This window comes from Ambystoma mexicanum, chromosome 3p, assembly GCF_040938575.1.
Source record: "Ambystoma mexicanum isolate Mex_15411 chromosome 3p, UKY_AmexF1_1, whole genome shotgun sequence".
Classification (NCBI taxonomy): domain Eukaryota; kingdom Metazoa; phylum Chordata; class Amphibia; order Caudata; family Ambystomatidae; genus Ambystoma; species Ambystoma mexicanum.
Genome location: NC_090925.1, coordinates 180485805 through 180507687, shown reverse-complemented (window position 1 = coordinate 180507687; position 21883 = coordinate 180485805).

The following is a 21883-nucleotide window of genomic DNA, read 5'->3' as shown; positions in this document are numbered from 1 at the left end:
CTTCATCTGCATAAGCCACTTCAGGGGCTTATGATCTGTTTGGACCTTGAAGGTGGACCCCGTAAGGTAGGGCCTAAAACGCCTAAGGCTCCAAACTATACTAAAACATTCCTTTTCAACAGTAGCCCACCTAAGTTCTCTACCCTTGAGTTGTCTACTGATGAATATGATAGGATGTTCTCTCCCTTTGTCATCTAACTGGGACAAGACAGCTCCAATTCCGGTGTCGCAGGCATCCGTCTGGACGATAAAGGGTCGGCTGTAGTCAGGCGCACTCAACACAGGTGCCCTACACAGACTTTCTTTCAAGCCATCAAAGGCCCTCTGACAGTCTTCAGTCCAATTAACCTTCCTAGGCTGTTTGGGTGAAGTTAGAGCTGTCAGGGGTGCAGCTATGGTTCCATAGTCTGCCATGAAATTGCGATAGTACCCAGTGAGGCCCAAAAAGGCTCTCACCTGGGTTTGAGTAGTGGGAGTCTCCCAGTTCTGTACGTCCTGTACTTTACTGGAGAGAGGTTGGATTTGACCCCCTCCTACCTCATGACCAAGATAGGTAACTTTCCCCTGAGCTATCTGGCACTTGGTGGCCTTGATAGTGAGGTTAGCCCTTTTCAAGGCCTGCAACACCTTATCCAGATGTGTCAAATGCTCTTCCCAGGTGGAACTGTAGACGGCAATGTCGTCTAAGTAAGCCACACAAAAGGCTTCCAGCCCACTGAGCGCATGGTTGACCAATCTCTGGAAGGTGGCAGGGGCATTCTTCAACCCAAAGGGCATGACCCTAAACTGGTAGAGTCCCTCAGGTGTGGAGAATGCCGTCTTTTCCTTGGCATGGTCCGTCAGAGCTATTTGCCAATAGCCTGAGGTAAGGTCAAAGGTGCTCACAAATTTGGCAGCACCTATAGTGTCCACGAGCTCATCAGCCCTGGGCAATGGGTGCGCGTCAGTTTTGGTGACGGCATTGACTCCTCGGTAGTCCACACAGAACCTCCAATCCTTGGTACCCGCCGGGGAACTTGCCTTGGGGACAAGGACCACTGGACTGGACCAGGGACTGGTGGAGGGTTCAATAACACCCAGATCCAACATCTTGGCGACCTCAGCCTGGATGTGGTTTTTGACGGTATCTGACATACGATAGCTCCTGCTTTTGACAGGCACACTGTCACCAGTGTCAATTTCGTGCTTACACCACGGTGTAAGGCCCGGTGTCAGTGAAAACAGAGGGGCATACTGCTGGAGCAAAGCCCGGCAGGCCCTCTGCTGCTCTGTTGTCAAATCGGGAGAGAGTTGTACTCCCTCCACTGAGCCATCCTGAGGGTTGCTATGCAGCAAATCAGGAAGGGGCTCACTCTCATCCTCTTCTTGCCCTGAAGCTAGCAAGAGACATGAGACTTCTGCTCGCCTGTGGAAAGGCTTGAGCCTGTTGACATGGAATACCTGGGGGGCTACCCCAGAGGCTCCCATGTCCACCAGATAATTGACTTCGCCCATCTTGGAGATGATCCTGAAGGGTCCAGTCCACTTGTCTGCCAAAGCTCTAGGCTTGGTAGGCTCCATCACAAGGATTTCCTGTCCCGGAGTCCAATCCACTTGCGAAGCTTTCAGGTCATGCCAGTACTTATTCAATTCCTGGCTGGCCTTGAGATTTGCTGTTGCCTGACCCATCATTTGTGTCATCCTCCGCCTGAGGCCTAACACATAGTCCCCCACTTGCTTGGCGGGACCTGGAGGGGTGGCTTCCAAGCCTTCTCGGATCAAGGCGAGGGGCCCCCTCACGGGATGTCCAAAGAGTAACTCAAAGGGGCTGAAACCAACACCCTCTTGAGGTACCTCTCTGTAAGCAAACAGCAGGCATGGCAGGAGGAGATCCCATTTCCTCCTTAGGGGCTCTTCCAAAGCACCTAGCATGCCCTTGAGAGTTTTGTTAAATCTCTCAACCAGACCATTGGTCTGGGGGTGGTAAGAGGTGGAGAACTTGTAGGTTACCCCGCACTCTTTCCACATGGTTTTCATGTAACTAGACATGAAGTTGGATCCTCGGTCAGAGACAACCTCCTTGGGGAATCCAACACGGGTGAAAATGCCCAGGAGAGCCCTGGCAACCACCTTGGCAGTAACAGTCCGAAGGGGTATTGCCTCAGGGTACCTGGTGGCATGATCTACCAAGACCAGGATGAACCGATGTCCACCTGAAGTGGGAGGGTCAAGGGGACCGACGATGTCGATGCCCACCCTCTCAAATGGGGTGCCAACCACTGGTAATGGCTGCAGTGGGGCAATGACCCTGCCTCCAGTCTTGCCAGACAACTGACAAGTTGGGCAGGTCCTGCAGTGGGACTCCACCTCTACTCCCATCCGTGGCCAGTAGAAATGGGCAGAGAGCCTCTGCTTAGTCTTCTTGGTCCCAAGATGACCAGCCAAGGGCACCTCATGCGCCAACTGCAGTAGGAAGGGCCTGTAAACCTGGGGTACCACCAACCTCTTGCGGGCACCAGGTTCGGGCTTAGTGGGCTCACTAACAAGGAGCTCACCCTCCCAATAAATCTTGAATGTCCTAGGCACTTCACCTTGTGCCTGGGACAGGGCCTGTTTCCTCAGGCCCTCGAGAGAGTGGCACTCTCTCTGTCCCTTACAGAAGTCTGCCCGGGAGGGTCCCCCTTCAGCTAACAAGCATTGAAGGTCGGGATGATCCTCCGGGTTGAGAACCTCTCCCACAGGAGAGTCTTCTGTCTCTTCTCCCACAGGAGTTGAGTTTGGGTTTTCCGCTGGACCCAGCCCGTCCGGAGCATGGATCCCATTGGGTGCTGTCGGAACAGCAGGAAGAGAAGGTGTTCCCTCCACAGAGGTGGCCTTCTTGGTCTTCCTTCTTCTTGCCTTAGGCCTCGCCTTTGGCTCGGATACCTGACTCACAGCCAGACCCGGTGTCACCTGTGACCTAGTGACTGCAGCAGCAGTCATGGGAAGACCATCCGAGATCAACCCCAACTCTACTAGATCGTTTCCTAACAGAATGTTAGCAGGGACATTGTCCTGAACCAGGACAGGAAGCTTTGCTGTCTTGTCTCCAATCATGAGTGTGACTAGGGTTACAGGCGATAATTTGGGAGGCCCACCAGCTAACCTGGTGGTTCTCAGAGGAGCACCTACATAGTCCTCTGGCTTGAGCAGGGTCCTGTCCACCACTGTCATGCTTGCCCCAGTGTCTCTCAAACCAGTAGAAGGCTGGCCATTCAAGAGGACACTTCTCAAAAACCTACGGGTGTTCTGCGGGATAGTCGCCAGTACTTCTGCGTACTGGTCCCAGGCCCCAAGGGACACTAAGGAAATCTCTACTGGAGCACCAAATGTGATTCCTGTAGAGGAGGGGAGGACAGTGGCCTCCACCTCAGACACGGGGTAAGGGTAGGTCAGGCTGACAGCCTGTACTCCAAGTGCCTTACCTTTACACTTGGGGTCACCCCTTTTGTGATCCAGAGCCCCACAATCCCAACAAGTGCCAGGAGTGCGGGGTACGGTACTGGAACCACTGGGAGCCTGCTTTGCAGCAGGTGGACCACTACTCTTATTCCCACCCACAGAGGACTTATCCCCACTAGATTTTTGGGTCTTAGGAGAGGAAGGTTTTGGTTTACCCGACTGTGACTGCTTTTGGGACTCCTCAGCTTTCTGAGAGGCCCCCTTTTCTTTGTCCTTGTCCTTCCCACTGGAGTCCTTAGGGGACACCCGGTGGGAGACCCACTTGTCAGCCAACCTAGCCAGCTTAAAGGGGTCCAAAATGTTCTGGTCAGCCACATACTGACGCAGCTCTGGTGAACAGGCTTCAGAAAAATGCTCAAAAAACAAGAGGTGGGACAACTCAACAAAAGTTTTCACCTTGTATCCATCAATCCACCCCATCATGTTCATGTGCGCAGTACTCACCCAGTCAACCCAAGACACATTCTCTCTTTTCTTAAATTCCCTGAACCTTTTAAGGTATTGGGCAGGTGTCTTGCCAAACTTGGCAATCAAAGCAGACTTCATACACTCATACTGACCCCTTTCTTCCACACTCAGCTTCAGAATACAGTCATATCCAGTTTGAGGCACTCTGCTTAACAAACACTTAGCCCAATCTCTTTTATCTACATCATGAATTGCACAAGCCATTTCAAACGCTTCAATCCATTGGAGGATATCTGAACCCTCCACAAACACACCAACCAAATCTTTCATAAACTTGGTGGCTGGGGACCTGACACTCTCACTGGATCTAGCTGAAGTCTCCACTCTGGCTTTCTCTAGCTGGATTCTCTGACATTCAGTGTCCTGGCTTTTGAGTTCAAGGTCCTTATTTCTGAGTTCAAGATCCCTATTCTTGAGTTCCACTTGCTGTGCCAGCTCCTCTTTCTTAAGCTCAGCTTCTATTTCCAACTTGCGATATTCAAAGGCTAACTTCATCCTCAATAACTCAAGTTCCATGGAATTGCTGGGGTTTGGAACAGAGGCAGCAGGAATGGTGGCATTCCCAGAAACAGATTCAGCGACAACCCCAGGGGCAGAGTCCTCACTGGTTGCATCCCCCCCTTCCTCAAGAGTTTCACCATCAGTCTGGTAATCCACCAGGGCAGCTATCAGCTCAGCCCTAGACTTATCCACAAAGTCTAACTCCCTGGCTTCACAAGCACTCTGGAGAGCCTCTAAGCTCATCCGAGTCAATTTACCATTTGCAATGGCCTCCATTGCTTGTAATGCAGTTATTTGGTACACACCCAAACCTTAATCTAATAAAAGTGCGGATATTTTGTAAGTGGCACGGTTATACACTGAGTCTTAAAACCATAAGCATCCCACCGCTGCCACCAGCTTTGTAAAGAAGACCGGTGGGGGGGTCTGTACTTCTGCTCTCTATATGGTAGAGGGGAGGCACAGAGGACCCCAGCCAAGATTCTCTAATACGGTAGCGATGGACGAGCAATCAAGGCCTAGCTTCTCAGGAGGTGATGCAGGCTGGTTCTTAAGTACAGTGTATCCCCAAGCCCCCACAAAGGAATGTCCACACACTGTATTACTGAAAACACAGTCTTTATATAATTAATATTCAAGGGTTATGTACACTTATCACAATAACGCACTTTGTGCTCAGGAAAATCAGCAATGGTAAATATCTACAATTCTAAAGTGGTACCACTAATATTAGACCTCATTAAAGTGCATTCACAATACTGTAGAAATGGCACACAGATCAATAAGAAGGAAACCAGCAATAGAGAGAGGAGAGATAACAGAGGGTTGAAACAATAGGCAGAATACTGGCCCTTGCTACTGGACACAGTTCTGTGTGGAGATCCCCCCACCTGGGCAACCTGCAAAATAAAGAGATATAACCCCAGCCCAGTCCAGATATTGTTCAATAGTCTATTTTTCTCCTATAATGTTTTTACCCCCCCAATGTACCTGGTGGAGTCGAGTTCCTCGAAAAGGCGTCGACAAGCGTCGAGGGACTCGCTGTTCGGCGACGGGGAATCGACGGCCCTTCTTGAATGCCTTCCTTTTCAGGCGGGAGGCACGGGGCGTCGAACGTCCGTCGACGAACGAGGCCGAACGTTGTCGAAGAGGCGGCAGCTCCGTCCGAGCGGTGCTCGTCGGCGTCGGGGCGTCGGCGTCCTGCAAGGCGGAGGTGTGCGGGGCACCTCGATGACAATAGTTCTGGACCGCAAAGATTGTAGAGACGGGAGCCCAGCAAGGGCGTCGAGTCGTCCGAGTCTTTGGGGTCGTCGGGTGGCGGGAAACCCACCGGCAGGTTTCTCCTCGGCGCGTTGGTCGTCCTCGACTTTCTCCGGCAGGATAAGCGGTCGACGATGCGGTCGAGAGAGTCCTTCGATTGAATGTTCTTAGGCAATGGAGCGGACGGCTCCGATCGTCGGCGGCACGGCGTCAAGTGGTTCCCACGGCTGGGCAACACAACTTCGACGGGCCTCCAGCGGTTACACAGACCTGCGAACCCTGGTCGACGGCAATGGACTTCGACAGCGTCGATGTCCGGGTGCTTCACTTCGATCTCCTCGGCGGTCCCGTCTCGGGTCGGCAGCCTTTCGAGGGTCTGACTTCCAGGGCGCTTCGGCGAAGATTCAGCGGTGCTCGATGGTCCCTCGGAGCACGGGAAGAGGGCGCCTTACCAGGTCCTCTCTCGGGTCAGTCCTCGACGATTTCGACAACCTTCAGTTCCGTCGAAGCAAATGCCACAGCAAGTCTTCTTCTTCCAGCTGGACGTCGAGGATCAGCAAATCCAGTTACTCTTGAGTGGAGACTCAGCTTCTGAATGCTTCTGAACAACTTCCAGTGGTGAGAGGTCCCCAGATATACTATTCTGTCTCTCATCCACACTGCTGGCACACACACAGCAGCCAATCACACAGAAGGGCATTCATGCAGTCAGTCAGCCAATCAGGCACACAGTGCATTCAGGCCACACTCCTCCCTTTCAGACACTCACAACAAGGAATGTGGATTGGGACAAGTACCCAGCCATTCAACACTACACACTGCATTCAGGCCAGTTTCGGGCAGGGCTGTCTCAGTCTTTGTCTCTCATGCCAGAAACCAGACAACCACAACAAGGAGTGTATATTGGTCACACACTCCATTCACCCAGGTCCCACCCACAGGAGGTACCCACAACATACAGTCACTGGGAAGGCTCCAGTCAGTCTAGCTGGGCCTTCACAACAACACCATATATGGAACTTCCACCCAACAGCCAGTCAGGGGGAAGGGACAGAGTCAGGGCATCCCAGGACTTTGGGAAAACAAGACAACAGGCAATAGAAAGCAAGAGGCCACAGGGGCCATCTTGTTTCTATCAGGAATCAACTGATCCCAATGGCAGGGCCTGGGTATCCCAAAATGGAGGACACCCAGAGCACCTGTCCAATTCAGCATGGAGCTGCCACCAGCCCATACCCTGCTCTGTGGGCCACCCACAGGTGCCCAAAAACATACACTAGGGGCACAGGGTTGTACCCCCCCACCCATGGGTGCCATAAGGGTATCCCAGGGGTCTGTTCACCAAACCAAAAGAGAGAGCTGCACTGCCAGGAGTCCCAAATGGATTCCTGGGCAGAAAACATAACAGAACACACGATAAAAGGCAGAAGAGGACAAGGATTCAGAGGCCCTGTCCCTCTGATACATTTCCAGCATCACAAGGCCCATATCTGTACGTGTGCCGGTTGGCAGAATGTCTGAGATTTCGCCATGAAAACAGACTTGGGGTTACTTGTGTTTTAGGCTTTCCCCTTGGCGGCCAGGTAGGTGCACCCACACATATGAGGTACCGTTTTCATCGGGACACATATGGGAACGCGTGACGGTAGGCCATGTGTTGTTGGGGGCGTGTTTTGATGGGTGCGTCGAGCGAAATGTGCGGAAAAAGTATTTTTTTCCCGACATGTCGGACTTTGCGGGGCTGTCTGGGTAATAAATTCTGGGGCGATGTGCGCAAATCATACCTCTGCGGATTCCCACGGGTGTCCTCTTTTCGGAAATGCATGGGGTTCCCTGTTTTCCTCAGTGACTTGGACACCCGAGGGCCATATCTGTACGTTGTGCCGGTCGGCAGAATGTCTGAGATTTCGCTCTGAAAACAGACTTGGGGTTACTTGTGTTTTAGGCTTTCCCCTTGGCGGCCAGGTAGGTGCACCCACACATGTGAGGTACCGTTTTCATCGGGACACCTGTGGGAACGTGTGACAGTAGGCCATGTGTTGTTGGGGCCGTGTTTCGATGGGTGCGTCGAGCAAAATGTGCGGGAAAAGTGTTTTTTTCCTGACATTTCAGACTTTGCGGGGCTGTTTGGGTAAAAAATTGTGGGGCGATGTGCGCAAATCATACCTCTGCGGATTCCCACGGGTGTCTTCTTTTCGGAAATGCATGGGTTTTCCTGTTTTCCTCGGTGGCTTGGACACCCAAGGCCCATATCTGTACGTTGTGCAGGTCGGCAGAATGTCTGAGATTTCGCTCTGAAAACAGACTTGGGGTTACTTGTGTTTTAGACTTTCCCCTTGGCGGCCAGGTAGGTGCACCCACACATGTGAGATACCGTTTTCATCAGGACACCTGTTGGAACGCGTGACGGTAGGCCATGTGTTGTTGGGGGCATGTTTCGATGGGTGCGTCGAGCAAAATGTGCGGAAAAAGTGTTTTTTTCCTGACATTTCGAACTTTGCGGGGCTGTTTGGGTAAAACATTCTGGGGCGATGTGCGCAAATCATACCTCTGCGGATTCCCACGGGTGTCCTCTTTTCGGAAATGCATGGGTTTCCCTGTTTTCCTCGGTGGCTTGGACACCTGAGGCCCATATCTGTACGTTGTGCCGGTCGGCAGAATGTCTGAGATTTCGCTCTGAAAGCAGACTTGGGGTTACTTGTGTTTTAGGCTTTCCCCTTGGCGGCCAGTTAGGTGCACCCACACATGTGAGGTAGCGTTTTCATCGGGACACCTGTGGAAACGCGTGACGGTAGTCCATGTGTTGTTGGGGGCGTGTTTCGATGGGTGTGTCGAGCGAAATGTGCGGAAAAAGTGTTTTTTTCCCGACATTTCTGACTTTGCGGGGCTGTCTGGGTAATTAATTCTGGGGCAATGTGTGCAAATCATACCTCTGCGGATTCCCACGGGTGTCCTCTTTTCGGAAATGCATGGGGTTCCCTGTTTTCCTCGGTGGCTTGGACACCCGAGGCCCATATCTGTACGTTGTGCCGGTCGGCAGAATGTCTGAGATTTCGCTCTGAAAACAGACTTGGGGTTACTTGTGTTTTAGGCTTTCCCCATGGCGGCCAGGTAGGTGCACCCACACATGTGAGGTACCATTTTCATCGGGACACCTGTGGAAACGCATGACGGTAGGCCATGTGTTGTTGGGGGCGTGTTTCGATGGGTGCGTCGAGCGAAATGTGCGGAAAAAGCATTTTTTTCCCGACTTTTCAGACTTTGCGGGGCTGCCTGGGTAATAAAATCTGGGGGGATGTGCACAAATCATACCTCTGCGTATTCCCACGGGTGCCCTCTTTTCGGAAATGCATGGGGTTCCCTGTTTTCCTCGGTGGCTTGGACACCCGAGGCCCATATCTGTACGTTGTGCCGGTTGGCAGAATGTCTGAGATTTCGCCATGAAAACAGACTTGGGGTTACTTGTGTTTTAGGCTTTCCCCTTGGCGGCCAGGTAGGTGCACCCACACATGTGAGGTACCGTTTTCATCGGGACACATGTGGGAACGCGTGACGGTAGGCCATGTGTTGTTGGGGGTGTGTTTTGATGGGTGCGTCGAGCGAAATGTGCAGAAAAAGTATTTTTTTCCCGACATTTCGGAATTTGCGGGGCTGTCTGGGTAATAAATTCTGGGGCGATGTGCGCAAATCATACCTCTGCTGATTCCCACGGGTGTCCTCTTTTCGGAAATGCATGGGGTTCCCTGTTTTCCTCGGTGGCTTGGACACCCGAGGGCCATATCTGTACGTTGTGCCGGTCGGCAGAATATCTGAGATTTCGCTCTGAAAACAGACTTGGGGTTACTTGTGTTTTAGGCTTTCCCCTTGGCGGCCAGGTAGGTGCACCCACACATGTGAGGTACTGTTTTCATCGGGACACCTGTGGGAACGCGTGACAGTAGGCCATGTGTTGTTGGGGGCATGTTTCGATGGGTGCGTCGAGCGAAATGTGCGGAAAAGGCGTTTTTTTCCCGACATTTCGGACTTTGCGGGGCTGTCTGGGTAATTAATTCTGGGGCGATGTGCGCAAATCATACCTCTGCGGATTCCCACAGGTGTCCTCTTTTCGGAAATGCATGGGGTTCCCTGTTTTCCTCGGTGGCTTGGACACCTGAGGCCCATATCTGTACGTTGTGCCGGTCGGCAGAATGTCTGAGATTTCCCTCTGAAAACAGACTTGGGGTTACTTGTGTTTTAGGCTTTCCCCTTGGCGGCCAGGTAGGTGCACCCACACATGTGAGGTACCGTTTTCATCAGGACACCTGTGGGAACGCGTGACAGTAGGCCATGTGTTGTTGGGAGCATGTTTCGATGGGTGCGTCGAGCAAAATGAGCGGAAAAAGTGTTTTTTTCCTGACATTTCGGACTTTGCGGGGCTGTTTGGGTAAAAAATTCTGGGGCGATGTGCGCAAATCATACCTCTGCGGATTCCCACGGGTGTCCTCTTTTCGGAAATGCATGGGTTTCCCTGTATTCCTCGGTGGCTTGGACACCCGAGGCCCATATCTGTACGTTGTGCCGGTCGGCAGAATGTCTGAGATTTCGCTCTGAAAACAGACTTGGGGTTACTTGTGTTTTAGGCTTTCCCCTTGGCGGCCAGGTAGGTGAAACCCACACATGTGAGGTACTGTTTTCATCGGGACACCTGTGGGAACGCGTGACAGTAGGCCATGTGTTGTTGGGGGCATGTTTCGATGGGTGCGTCGAGCGAAATGTGCGGAAAAGGCGTTTTTTTCCCGACATTTCGGACTTTGCGGGGCTGTCTGGGTAATTAATTCTGGGGCGATGTGCGCAAATCATACCTCTGCGGATTCCCACAGGTGTCCTCTTTTCGGAAATGCATGGGGTTCCCTGTTTTCCTCGGTGGCTTGGACACCTGAGGCCCATATCTGTACGTTGTGCCGGTCGGCAGAATGTCTGAGATTTCCCGCTGAAAACAGACTTGGGGTTACTTGTGTTTTAGGCTTTCCCCTTGGCGGCCAGGTAGGTGCACCCACACATGTGAGGTACCGTTTTCATCAGGACACCTGTGGGAACGCGTGACAGTAGGCCATGTGTTGTTGGGAGCATGTTTCGATGGGTGCGTCGAGCAAAATGTGCGGAAAAAGTGTTTTTTTCCTGACATTTCGGATTTTGCGGGGCTGTTTGGGTAAAAAATTCTGGGGCGATGTGCGAAAAACATACCTCTGCGGATTCCCACGGGTGTCCTCTTTTCGGAAATGCATGGGTTTCCCTGTATTCCTCAGTGGCTTGGACACCCGAGGCCCATATCTGTACGTTGTGCCGGTCGGCAGAATGTCTGAGATTTCGCTCTGAAAACAGACTTGGGGTTACTTGTGTTTTAGGCTTTCCCCTTGGTGGCCAGTAAGGTGCACCCACACATGTGAGTTACCGTTTTCATCGGGACACCTGTGGAAACGCGTGACGGTAGGCCATGTGTTGTTGGGGGCGTGTTTCGATGGGTGCGTCGAGCGAAATGTGCGGAAAAAGTGTTTTTTTCCCGACATTTCGGACTTTGCGGGGCTGTCTGGGTAAAAAATTCTTGGGCGATGTGCGCAAATCATACCTCTGCGGATTCCCACGGGTGTCCTCTTTTCGGAAATGCATGGGGTTCCCTGTTTTCCTTGGTGGCTTGGACACCCGAGGCCCATATCTGTACGTTGTGCCGGTCGGCAGAATGTCTGAGATTTCCCTCTGAATACAGACTTGGGGTTACTTGTGTTTTAGGCTTTCCCCTTGGCGGCCAGGTAGGTGCACCCACACATGTGAGGTACCGTTTTCATCGGGACACCTGTGGGAATGTGTGACGGTAGGCCATCTGTTATTGGGGGCGTGTTTCGATGAGTGCGTCGAGCGAAATGTGCGGAAAAAGCGTTTTTTTCCCGACTTTTCGGACTTTGCGGGGCTGCCTGGGTAATAAAATCTGGGGGGATGTGCGCAAATCATACCTCTGCGTATTCCCACGGGTGTCCTCTTTTCGGAAATGCATGGGGTTCCCTGTTTTCCTCGGTGGCTTGGACACCCGCGGCCCATATCTGTACGTTGTGCCGGTCGGCAGAATGTCTGAGATTTCGCCATGAAAACAGACTTGGGGTTACTTGTGTTTTAGGCTTTCCCCTTGGCGGCCAGGTAGGTGCACCCACACATGTGAGGTACCGTTTTCATCGGGACACCTGTGGGAACGCGTGACGGTAGGCCATGTTTTGTTGGTGGCGTGTTCTGATGGGTGCGTCGAGCGAAATGTGCGGAAAAAGTGTTTTTTTCCCGACATTTCGGACTTTGCGGGGCTGTCTGGGTAATAAAATCTGGGGGGATGTGTGCAAATCATACCTCTGCGTATTCCTGCAGGTGTCCTCTTTTCGGAAATGCATGGGTTTCCCTGTTTTCCTCCGTGGCTTGGACACCCGAGGCCCATATCTGTACGTGTGCCGGTTGGCAGAATGTCTGAGATTTCGCCATGAAAACAGACTTGGGGTTACTTGTGTTTTAGGCTTTCCCCTTGGGGGCCACGTAGGTGCACCCAAACATGTGAGGTACCGTTTTCATCGGGACACATGTGGGAACGCGTTACGGTAGGCCATGTGTTCTTGGGGGCGTGTTTTGATGGGTGCGTCGAGCAAAATGTGCGGAAAAAGTATTTTTTTCCCGACATTTCGGACTTTGCGGGGCTGTCTGGGTAATAAATTCTGGGGCGATGTGCGCAAATCATACCTCTGCGGATTCCCACGGGTGTCCTCTTTTCAGAAATGCATGGGGTTCCCTGTTTTCCTCGGTGGCTTGGACACCCGAAGCCCATATCTGTACGTTGTGCCGGTCGGCAGAATGTCTGAGATTTCGCTCTGAAAACAGACTTGGGGTTAATTGTGTTTTAGGCTTTCCCCTTGGCGGCCAGGTAGGTGCACCCACACATGTGAGGTACCGTTTTCATCGGGACACCTGTGGGAACGTGTGACAGTAGGCCATGTGTTGTTGGGGCCGTGTTTCGATGGGTGCGTCGAGCAAAATGTGCGGAAAAAGCATTTTTTTCCGCACATTTCGGACTTTGCAGAGCTGTCTGGGTAATAAATTCTGGGGCGATGTGCGCAAATCATACCTCTGCGGATTCCCACGGGTGTCCTCTTTTCGGAAATGCATGGGGTTCCCTGTTTTCCTCTGTGGCTTGGACACCCGAGGCCCATATCTGTACGTTGTGCCGGTCGGCAGAATGTCTGATATTTCGCTCTGAAAACAGACTTGGGGTTACTTGTGTTTTAGGCTTTCCCCTTGGCGGCCAGGTAGGTGCACCCACAAATGTGAGGTACTGTTTTCATCGGGACACCTTTGGGAACGTGTGACGGTAGGCCATGTGTTGTTCGGGGCGTGTTTCGATGGGTGCGTCGAGTGAAAAGTGCGGAAAAAGTGTTTTTTTCCCGACTTTTCGGAATTTGCGGGGCAGTCTGGGTAATAAAATCTGGGGGGATGTGCGCAAATCATACCTCTGCTTATTCCCACGGGTGTCCTCTTTTCGGAAATGCATGGGGTTCCCTGTTTTCCTCGCTGGCTTGGACACCCGAGGCCCATATCTGTACGTTGTGCCGGTCGGCAGAATGTCTGAGATTTCGCTCTGAAAACAGACTTGGGGTTACTTGTGTTTTAGGCTTTCCCCTTGGCGGCCAGGGAGGTGCACCCACACATGTGAGGTACCGTTTTCATCAGGACACCTGTGGGAACGCGTGACGGTAGGCCATGTGCTGTTGGGGGCATGTTTCGATGGGTGCGTCGAGCAAAATGTGCGGAAAAAGTGGTTTTTTCCTGACATTTCGGACTTTGCGGGGCTGTTTGGGTAAAAAATTCTGGGGCGATGTGCGCAAATCATACCTCTGCGGATTCCCACGGGTGTCCTCTTTTCGGAAATGCATGGGTTTCCCTGTATTCCTCGGTGGCTTGGACACCCGAGGCCCATATCTGTACGTTGTGCCGGTCGGCAGAATGTCTGAGATTTCGCTCTGAAAACAGACTTGGGGTTACCTGTGTTTTAGGCTTTCCCCTTGGCGGCCAGTTAGGTGCACCCACACATGTGAGTTACCGTTTTCATTGGGACACCTGTGGAAACGCGTGACGGTAGGCCATGTGTTGTTGGAGGCGTGTTTCGATGGGTGCGTCGAGCGAAATGTGCGGAAAAAGTGTTTTTTTCCCGACATTTCGGACTTTGCGGGGCTGTCTGGGTAAAAAATTCTGGGGCGATGTGCGCAAATCATACCTCTGCGGATTCCCACGGGAGTCCTCTTTTCGGAAATGCATGGGGTTCCCTGTTTTCCTCGGTGGCTTGGACACCCGAGGCCCATATCTGTACGTTGTGCCGGTCGGCAGAATGTCTGAGATTTCCCTCTGAATACAGACTTGGGGTTACTTGTGTTTTAGGCTTTCCCCTTGGCGGCCAGGTAGGTGCACCCACACATGTGAGGTACCGTTTTCATCGGGACACCTGTGGGAATGTGTGACGGTAGGCCATGTGTTGTTGGGGGCGTGTTTCGATCGGTGCGTCGAGAGAAATGTGCGGAAAAAGCGTTTTTTTCCCGACTTTTCGGACTTTGCGGGGCTGCCTGGGTAATAAAATCTGGGGGGATGTGCGCAAATCATACCTCTGCGTATTCCCACGGGTGTCCTCTTTTCGGAAATGCATGGGGTTCCCTGTTTTCCTCGGTGGCTTGGACACCCGAGGCCCATATCTGTACGTTGTGCCGGTCGGTAGAATGTCTGAGATTTCGCCATGAAAACAGACATGGGGTTACTTGTGTTTTAGGCTTTCCCCTTGGCCGCCAGGTAGGTGCACCCACACATGTGAGGTACCGTTTTCATTGGGACACCTGTGGGAAGGCGTTACGGTAGGCCATGTGTTGTTGGGGGCGTGTTTTGATGGGTGCGTTGAGCGAAATGTACGGAAAAAGTGTTTTTTTCCCAACATTTCGGACTTTGCGGGGCTGTCTGGGTAATAAATTCTGGGGCGATGTGCGCAAATCATACCTCTGCGGATTCCCACGGGTGTCCTCTTTTCGGAAATGCATGGGGTTCCCTGTTTTCCTCGGTGGCTTGGACACCCGAGGCCCATATCTGTATGTTGTGCCGGTCGGCAGAATGTCTGAGATTTCGCTCTGAAAACAGACTTGGGGTTACTTGTGTTTTAGGCTTTCCCCTTGGCGGCCACGTAGGTGCACCCACACATGTGAGCTACCGTTTTCATTGGGAGACCTGTGGGAACGCGTGACGGTAGGCCATGTGTTGTTGGGGGCATGTTTCGAAGGGTGCGTCAAGCGAAATGTGCGAAAAAAGTGTTTTTTTCCCGACATTTCGGACTTTGCGGGGCTGTCTGGGTAATAAATTCTGGGGCGATGTGCGCAAATCATACCTCTGCGGATTCCCACGGGTGTCCTCTTTTCGGAAATGCATGGGTTTCCCTGTTTTCCTCGGTGGCTTGGACACCCGAGGCCCATATCTTTACGTGTGCCGGTTGGCAGAATGTCTGAGATTTCGCCATGAAAACAGACTTGGGGTTACTTGTGTTTTAGGCTTTCCCCTTGGCGGCCAGGTAGGTGCACCCACACATGTGAGGTACCGTATTTATCGGGACACATGTGGGAACGCGTGACGGTAGGCCATGTGTTGTTGGGGGCGTGTTTTGATGGGTGCGTCGAGCGAAATGTGCGGAAAAAGTATTTTTTTCCCGACATTTCGGACTTTGCGGGGCTGTCTGGGTAATAAATTCTGGGGCGATGTGCGCAAATCATACCTCTGCGGATTCCCTCGGGTGTCCTCTTTTCGGAAATGCATGGGGTTCCCTGTTTTCCTCAGTGGCTTGGACACCCGAGGGCCATATCTGTACGTTGTGCCGGTCGGCAGAATGTCTGAGATTTCGCTCTGAAAACAGACTTGGGGTTACTTGTGTTTTAGGCTTTCCCTTTGGCGGCCAGGTAGGTGCACCCACACATGTGAGGTACCGTTTTCATCGGGACACCTGTGGGAAAGTGTGACGGTAGGCCATGTGTTGTTGGGGCCGTGTTTCGATGGGTGCGTCGAGCAAAATGTGCGGAAAAAGCATTTTTTTCCGCACATTTCGGACTTTGCAGGGCTGTCTGGGTAATAAATTCTGGGGCGATGTGCGCAAATCATACCTCTGCGGATTCCCACGGGTGTCCTCTTTTCGGAAATGCATGGGGTTCCCCATTTTCCTTGGTGGCTTGGACACCCGAGGCCCATATCTGTATGTTGTGCCGGTCGGCAGAATGTCTGAGATTTCGCTCTGAAAACAGACTTGGGGTTACTTGTGTTTTAGGCTTTCCCCTTGGCGGCCAGGTAGGTGCACCCACACATGTGAGGTACCGTTTTCATCGGGACACCTTTGGGAACGTGTGACGGTAGGCCATGTGTTGTTGGGGGCGTGTTTCGATGGGTGCGTCAAGCGAAATGTGCGGAAAAAGCGTGTTTTTCCTGACTTTTTTCGGAATTTGCGGGGCAGTCTGGGTAATAAAATCTGGGGGGATGTGTGCAAATCATACCTCTGCGTATTCCCACAGGTGTCCTCTTTTCGGAAATGCATGGGTTTCCCTGTTTTCCTCGGTGGCTTGGACACCCGAGGCCCATATCTGTACGTGTGCCGGTTGGCAGAATGTCTGAGATTTCGCCATGAAAACAGACTTGGGGTTACTTGTGTTTTAGGCTTTCCCCTTGGCGGCCAGGTAGGTGCACCCACACATATGAGGTACCGTTTTCATCGGGACACATATGGGAACGCGTGACGGTAGGCCATGTGTTGTTGGGGGCGTGTTTTGATGGGTGCGTCGAGCGAAATGTGCGGAAAAAGTATTTTTTTCCCGACATGTCGGACTTTGCGGGGCTGTCTGGGTAATAAATTCTGGGGCGATGTGCGCAAATCATACCTCTGCGGATTCCCACGGGTGTCCTCTTTTCGGAAATGCATGGGGTTCCCTGTTTTCCTCAGTGACTTGGACACCCGAGGGCCATATCTGTACGTTGTGCCGGTCGGCAGAATGTCTGAGATTTCGCTCTGAAAACAGACTTGGGGTTACTTGTGTTTTAGGCTTTCCCCTTGGCGGCCAGGTAGGTGCACCCACACATGTGAGGTACCGTTTTCATCGGGACACCTGTGGGAACGTGTGACAGTAGGCCATGTGTTGTTGGGGCCGTGTTTCGATGGGTGCGTCGAGCAAAATGTGCGGGAAAAGTGTTTTTTTCCTGACATTTCAGACTTTGCGGGGCTGTTTGGGTAAAAAATTGTGGGGCGATGTGCGCAAATCATACCTCTGCGGATTCCCACGGGTGTCTTCTTTTCGGAAATGCATGGGTTTTCCTGTTTTCCTCGGTGGCTTGGACACCCAAGGCCCATATCTGTACGTTGTGCAGGTCGGCAGAATGTCTGAGATTTCGCTCTGAAAACAGACTTGGGGTTACTTGTGTTTTAGACTTTCCCCTTGGCGGCCAGGTAGGTGCACCCACACATGTGAGATACCGTTTTCATCAGGACACCTGTTGGAACGCGTGACGGTAGGCCATGTGTTGTTGGGGGCATGTTTCGATGGGTGCGTCGAGCAAAATGTGCGGAAAAAGTGTTTTTTTCCTGACATTTCGAACTTTGCGGGGCTGTTTGGGTAAAACATTCTGGGGCGATGTGCGCAAATCATACCTCTGCGGATTCCCACGGGTGTCCTCTTTTCGGAAATGCATGGGTTTCCCTGTTTTCCTCGGTGGCTTGGACACCTGAGGCCCATATCTGTACGTTGTGCCGGTCGGCAGAATGTCTGAGATTTCGCTCTGAAAGCAGACTTGGGGTTACTTGTGTTTTAGGCTTTCCCCTTGGCGGCCAGTTAGGTGCACCCACACATGTGAGGTAGCGTTTTCATCGGGACACCTGTGGAAACGCGTGACGGTAGTCCATGTGTTGTTGGGGGCGTGTTTCGATGGGTGTGTCGAGCGAAATGTGCGGAAAAAGTGTTTTTTTCCCGACATTTCTGACTTTGCGGGGCTGTCTGGGTAATTAATTCTGGGGCAATGTGTGCAAATCATACCTCTGCGGATTCCCACGGGTGTCCTCTTTTCGGAAATGCATGGGGTTCCCTGTTTTCCTCGGTGGCTTGGACACCCGAGGCCCATATCTGTACGTTGTGCCGGTCGGCAGAATGTCTGAGATTTCGCTCTGAAAACAGACTTGGGGTTACTTGTGTTTTAGGCTTTCCCCATGGCGGCCAGGTAGGTGCACCCACACATGTGAGGTACCATTTTCATCGGGACACCTGTGGAAACGCATGACGGTAGGCCATGTGTTGTTGGGGGCGTGTTTCGATGGGTGCGTCGAGCGAAATGTGCGGAAAAAGCATTTTTTTCCCGACTTTTCAGACTTTGCGGGGCTGCCTGGGTAATAAAATCTGGGGGGATGTGCACAAATCATACCTCTGCGTATTCCCACGGGTGCCCTCTTTTCGGAAATGCATGGGGTTCCCTGTTTTCCTCGGTGGCTTGGACACCCGAGGCCCATATCTGTACGTTGTGCCGGTTGGCAGAATGTCTGAGATTTCGCCATGAAAACAGACTTGGGGTTACTTGTGTTTTAGGCTTTCCCCTTGGCGGCCAGGTAGGTGCACCCACACATGTGAGGTACCGTTTTCATCGGGACACATGTGGGAACGCGTGACGGTAGGCCATGTGTTGTTGGGGGTGTGTTTTGATGGGTGCGTCGAGCGAAATGTGCAGAAAAAGTATTTTTTTCCCGACATTTCGGAATTTGCGGGGCTGTCTGGGTAATAAATTCTGGGGCGATGTGCGCAAATCATACCTCTGCTGATTCCCACGGGTGTCCTCTTTTCGGAAATGCATGGGGTTCCCTGTTTTCCTCGGTGGCTTGGACACCCGAGGGCCATATCTGTACGTTGTGCCGGTCGGCAGAATATCTGAGATTTCGCTCTGAAAACAGACTTGGGGTTACTTGTGTTTTAGGCTTTCCCCTTGGCGGCCAGGTAGGTGCACCCACACATGTGAGGTACTGTTTTCATCGGGACACCTGTGGGAACGCGTGACAGTAGGCCATGTGTTGTTGGGGGCATGTTTCGATGGGTGCGTCGAGCGAAATGTGCGGAAAAGGCGTTTTTTTCCCGACATTTCGGACTTTGCGGGGCTGTCTGGGTAATTAATTCTGGGGCGATGTGCGCAAATCATACCTCTGCGGATTCCCACAGGTGTCCTCTTTTCGGAAATGCATGGGGTTCCCTGTTTTCCTCGGTGGCTTGGACACCTGAGGCCCATATCTGTACGTTGTGCCGGTCGGCAGAATGTCTGAGATTTCCCTCTGAAAACAGACTTGGGGTTACTTGTGTTTTAGGCTTTCCCCTTGGCGGCCAGGTAGGTGCACCCACACATGTGAGGTACCGTTTTCATCAGGACACCTGTGGGAACGCGTGACAGTAGGCCATGTGTTGTTGGGAGCATGTTTCGATGGGTGCGTCGAGCAAAATGAGCGGAAAAAGTGTTTTTTTCCTGACATTTCGGACTTTGCGGGGCTGTTTGGGTAAAAAATTCTGGGGCGATGTGCGCAAATCATACCTCTGCGGATTCCCACGGGTGTCCTCTTTTCGGAAATGCATGGGTTTCCCTGTATTCCTCGGTGGCTTGGACACCCGAGGCCCATATCTGTACGTTGTGCCGGTCGGCAGAATGTCTGAGATTTCGCTCTGAAAACAGACTTGGGGTTACTTGTGTTTTAGGCTTTCCCCTTGGCGGCCAGGTAGGTGAAACCCACACATGTGAGGTACTGTTTTCATCGGGACACCTGTGGGAACGCGTGACAGTAGGCCATGTGTTGTTGGGGGCATGTTTCGATGGGTGCGTCGAGCGAAATGTGCGGAAAAGGCGTTTTTTTCCCGACATTTCGGACTTTGCGGGGCTGTCTGGGTAATTAATTCTGGGGCGATGTGCGCAAATCATACCTCTGCGGATTCCCACAGGTGTCCTCTTTTCGGAAATGCATGGGGTTCCCTGTTTTCCTCGGTGGCTTGGACACCTGAGGCCCATATCTGTACGTTGTGCCGGTCGGCAGAATGTCTGAGATTTCCCTCTGAAAACAGACTTGGGGTTACTTGTGTTTTAGGCTTTCCCCTTGGCGGCCAGGTAGGTGCACCCACACATGTGAGGTACCGTTTTCATCAGGACACCTGTGGGAACGCGTGACAGTAGGCCATGTGTTGTTGGGAGCATGTTTCGATGGGTGCGTCGAGCAAAATGTGCGGAAAAAGTGTTTTTTTCCTGACATTTCGGATTTTGCGGGGCTGTTTGGGTAAAAAATTCTGGGGCGATGTGCGAAAAACATACCTCTGCGGATTCCCACGGGTGTCCTCTTTTCGGAAATGCATGGGTTTCCCTGTATTCCTCAGTGGCTTGGACACCCGAGGCCCATATCTGTACGTTGTGCCGGTCGGCAGAATGTCTGAGATTTCGCTCTGAAAACAGACTTGGGGTTACTTGTGTTTTAGGCTTTCCCCTTGGTGGCCAGTAAGGTGCACCCACACATGTGAGTTACCGTTTTCATCGGGACACCTGTGGAAACGCGTGACGGTAGGCCATGTGTTGTTGGGGGCGTGTTTCGATGGGTGCGTCGAGCGAAATGTGCGGAAAAAGTGTTTTTTTCCCGACATTTCGGACTTTGCGGGGCTGTCTGGGTAAAAAATTCTTGGGCGATGTGCGCAAATCATACCTCTGCGGATTCCCACGGGTGTCCTCTTTTCGGAAATGCATGGGGTTCCCTGTTTTCCTTGGTGGCTTGGACACCCGAGGCCCATATCTGTACGTTGTGCCGGTCGGCAGAATGTCTGAGATTTCCCTCTGAATACAGACTTGGGGTTACTTGTGTTTTAGGCTTTCCCCTTGGCGGCCAGGTAGGTGCACCCACACATGTGAGGTACCGTTTTCATCGGGACACCTGTGGGAATGTGTGACGGTAGGCCATCTGTTATTGGGGGCGTGTTTCGATGAGTGCGTCGAGCGAAATGTGCGGAAAAAGCGTTTTTTTCCCGACTTTTCGGACTTTGCGGGGCTGCCTGGGTAATAAAATCTGGGGGGATGTGCGCAAATCATACCTCTGCGTATTCCCACGGGTGTCCTCTTTTCGGAAATGCATGGGGTTCCCTGTTTTCCTCGGTGGCTTGGACACCCGCGGCCCATATCTGTACGTTGTGCCGGTCGGCAGAATGTCTGAGATTTCGCCATGAAAACAGACTTGGGGTTACTTGTGTTTTAGGCTTTCCCCTTGGCGGCCAGGTAGGTGCACCCACACATGTGAGGTACCGTTTTCATCGGGACACCTGTGGGAACGCGTGACGGTAGGCCATGTTTTGTTGGTGGCGTGTTCTGATGGGTGCGTCGAGCGAAATGTGCGGAAAAAGTGTTTTTTTCCCGACATTTCGGACTTTGCGGGGCTGTCTGGGTAATAAAATCTGGGGGGATGTGTGCAAATCATACCTCTGCGTATTCCTGCAGGTGTCCTCTTTTCGGAAATGCATGGGTTTCCCTGTTTTCCTCCGTGGCTTGGACACCCGAGGCCCATATCTGTACGTGTGCCGGTTGGCAGAATGTCTGAGATTTCGCCATGAAAACAGACTTGGGGTTACTTGTGTTTTAGGCTTTCCCCTTGGGGGCCACGTAGGTGCACCCAAACATGTGAGGTACCGTTTTCATCGGGACACATGTGGGAACGCGTTACGGTAGGCCATGTGTTCTTGGGGGCGTGTTTTGATGGGTGCGTCGAGCAAAATGTGCGGAAAAAGTATTTTTTTCCCGACATTTCGGACTTTGCGGGGCTGTCTGGGTAATAAATTCTGGGGCGATGTGCGCAAATCATACCTCTGCGGATTCCCACGGGTGTCCTCTTTTCAGAAATGCATGGGGTTCCCTGTTTTCCTCGGTGGCTTGGACACCCGAAGCCCATATCTGTACGTTGTGCCGGTCGGCAGAATGTCTGAGATTTCGCTCTGAAAACAGACTTGGGGTTAATTGTGTTTTAGGCTTTCCCCTTGGCGGCCAGGTAGGTGCACCCACACATGTGAGGTACCGTTTTCATCGGGACACCTGTGGGAACGTGTGACAGTAGGCCATGTGT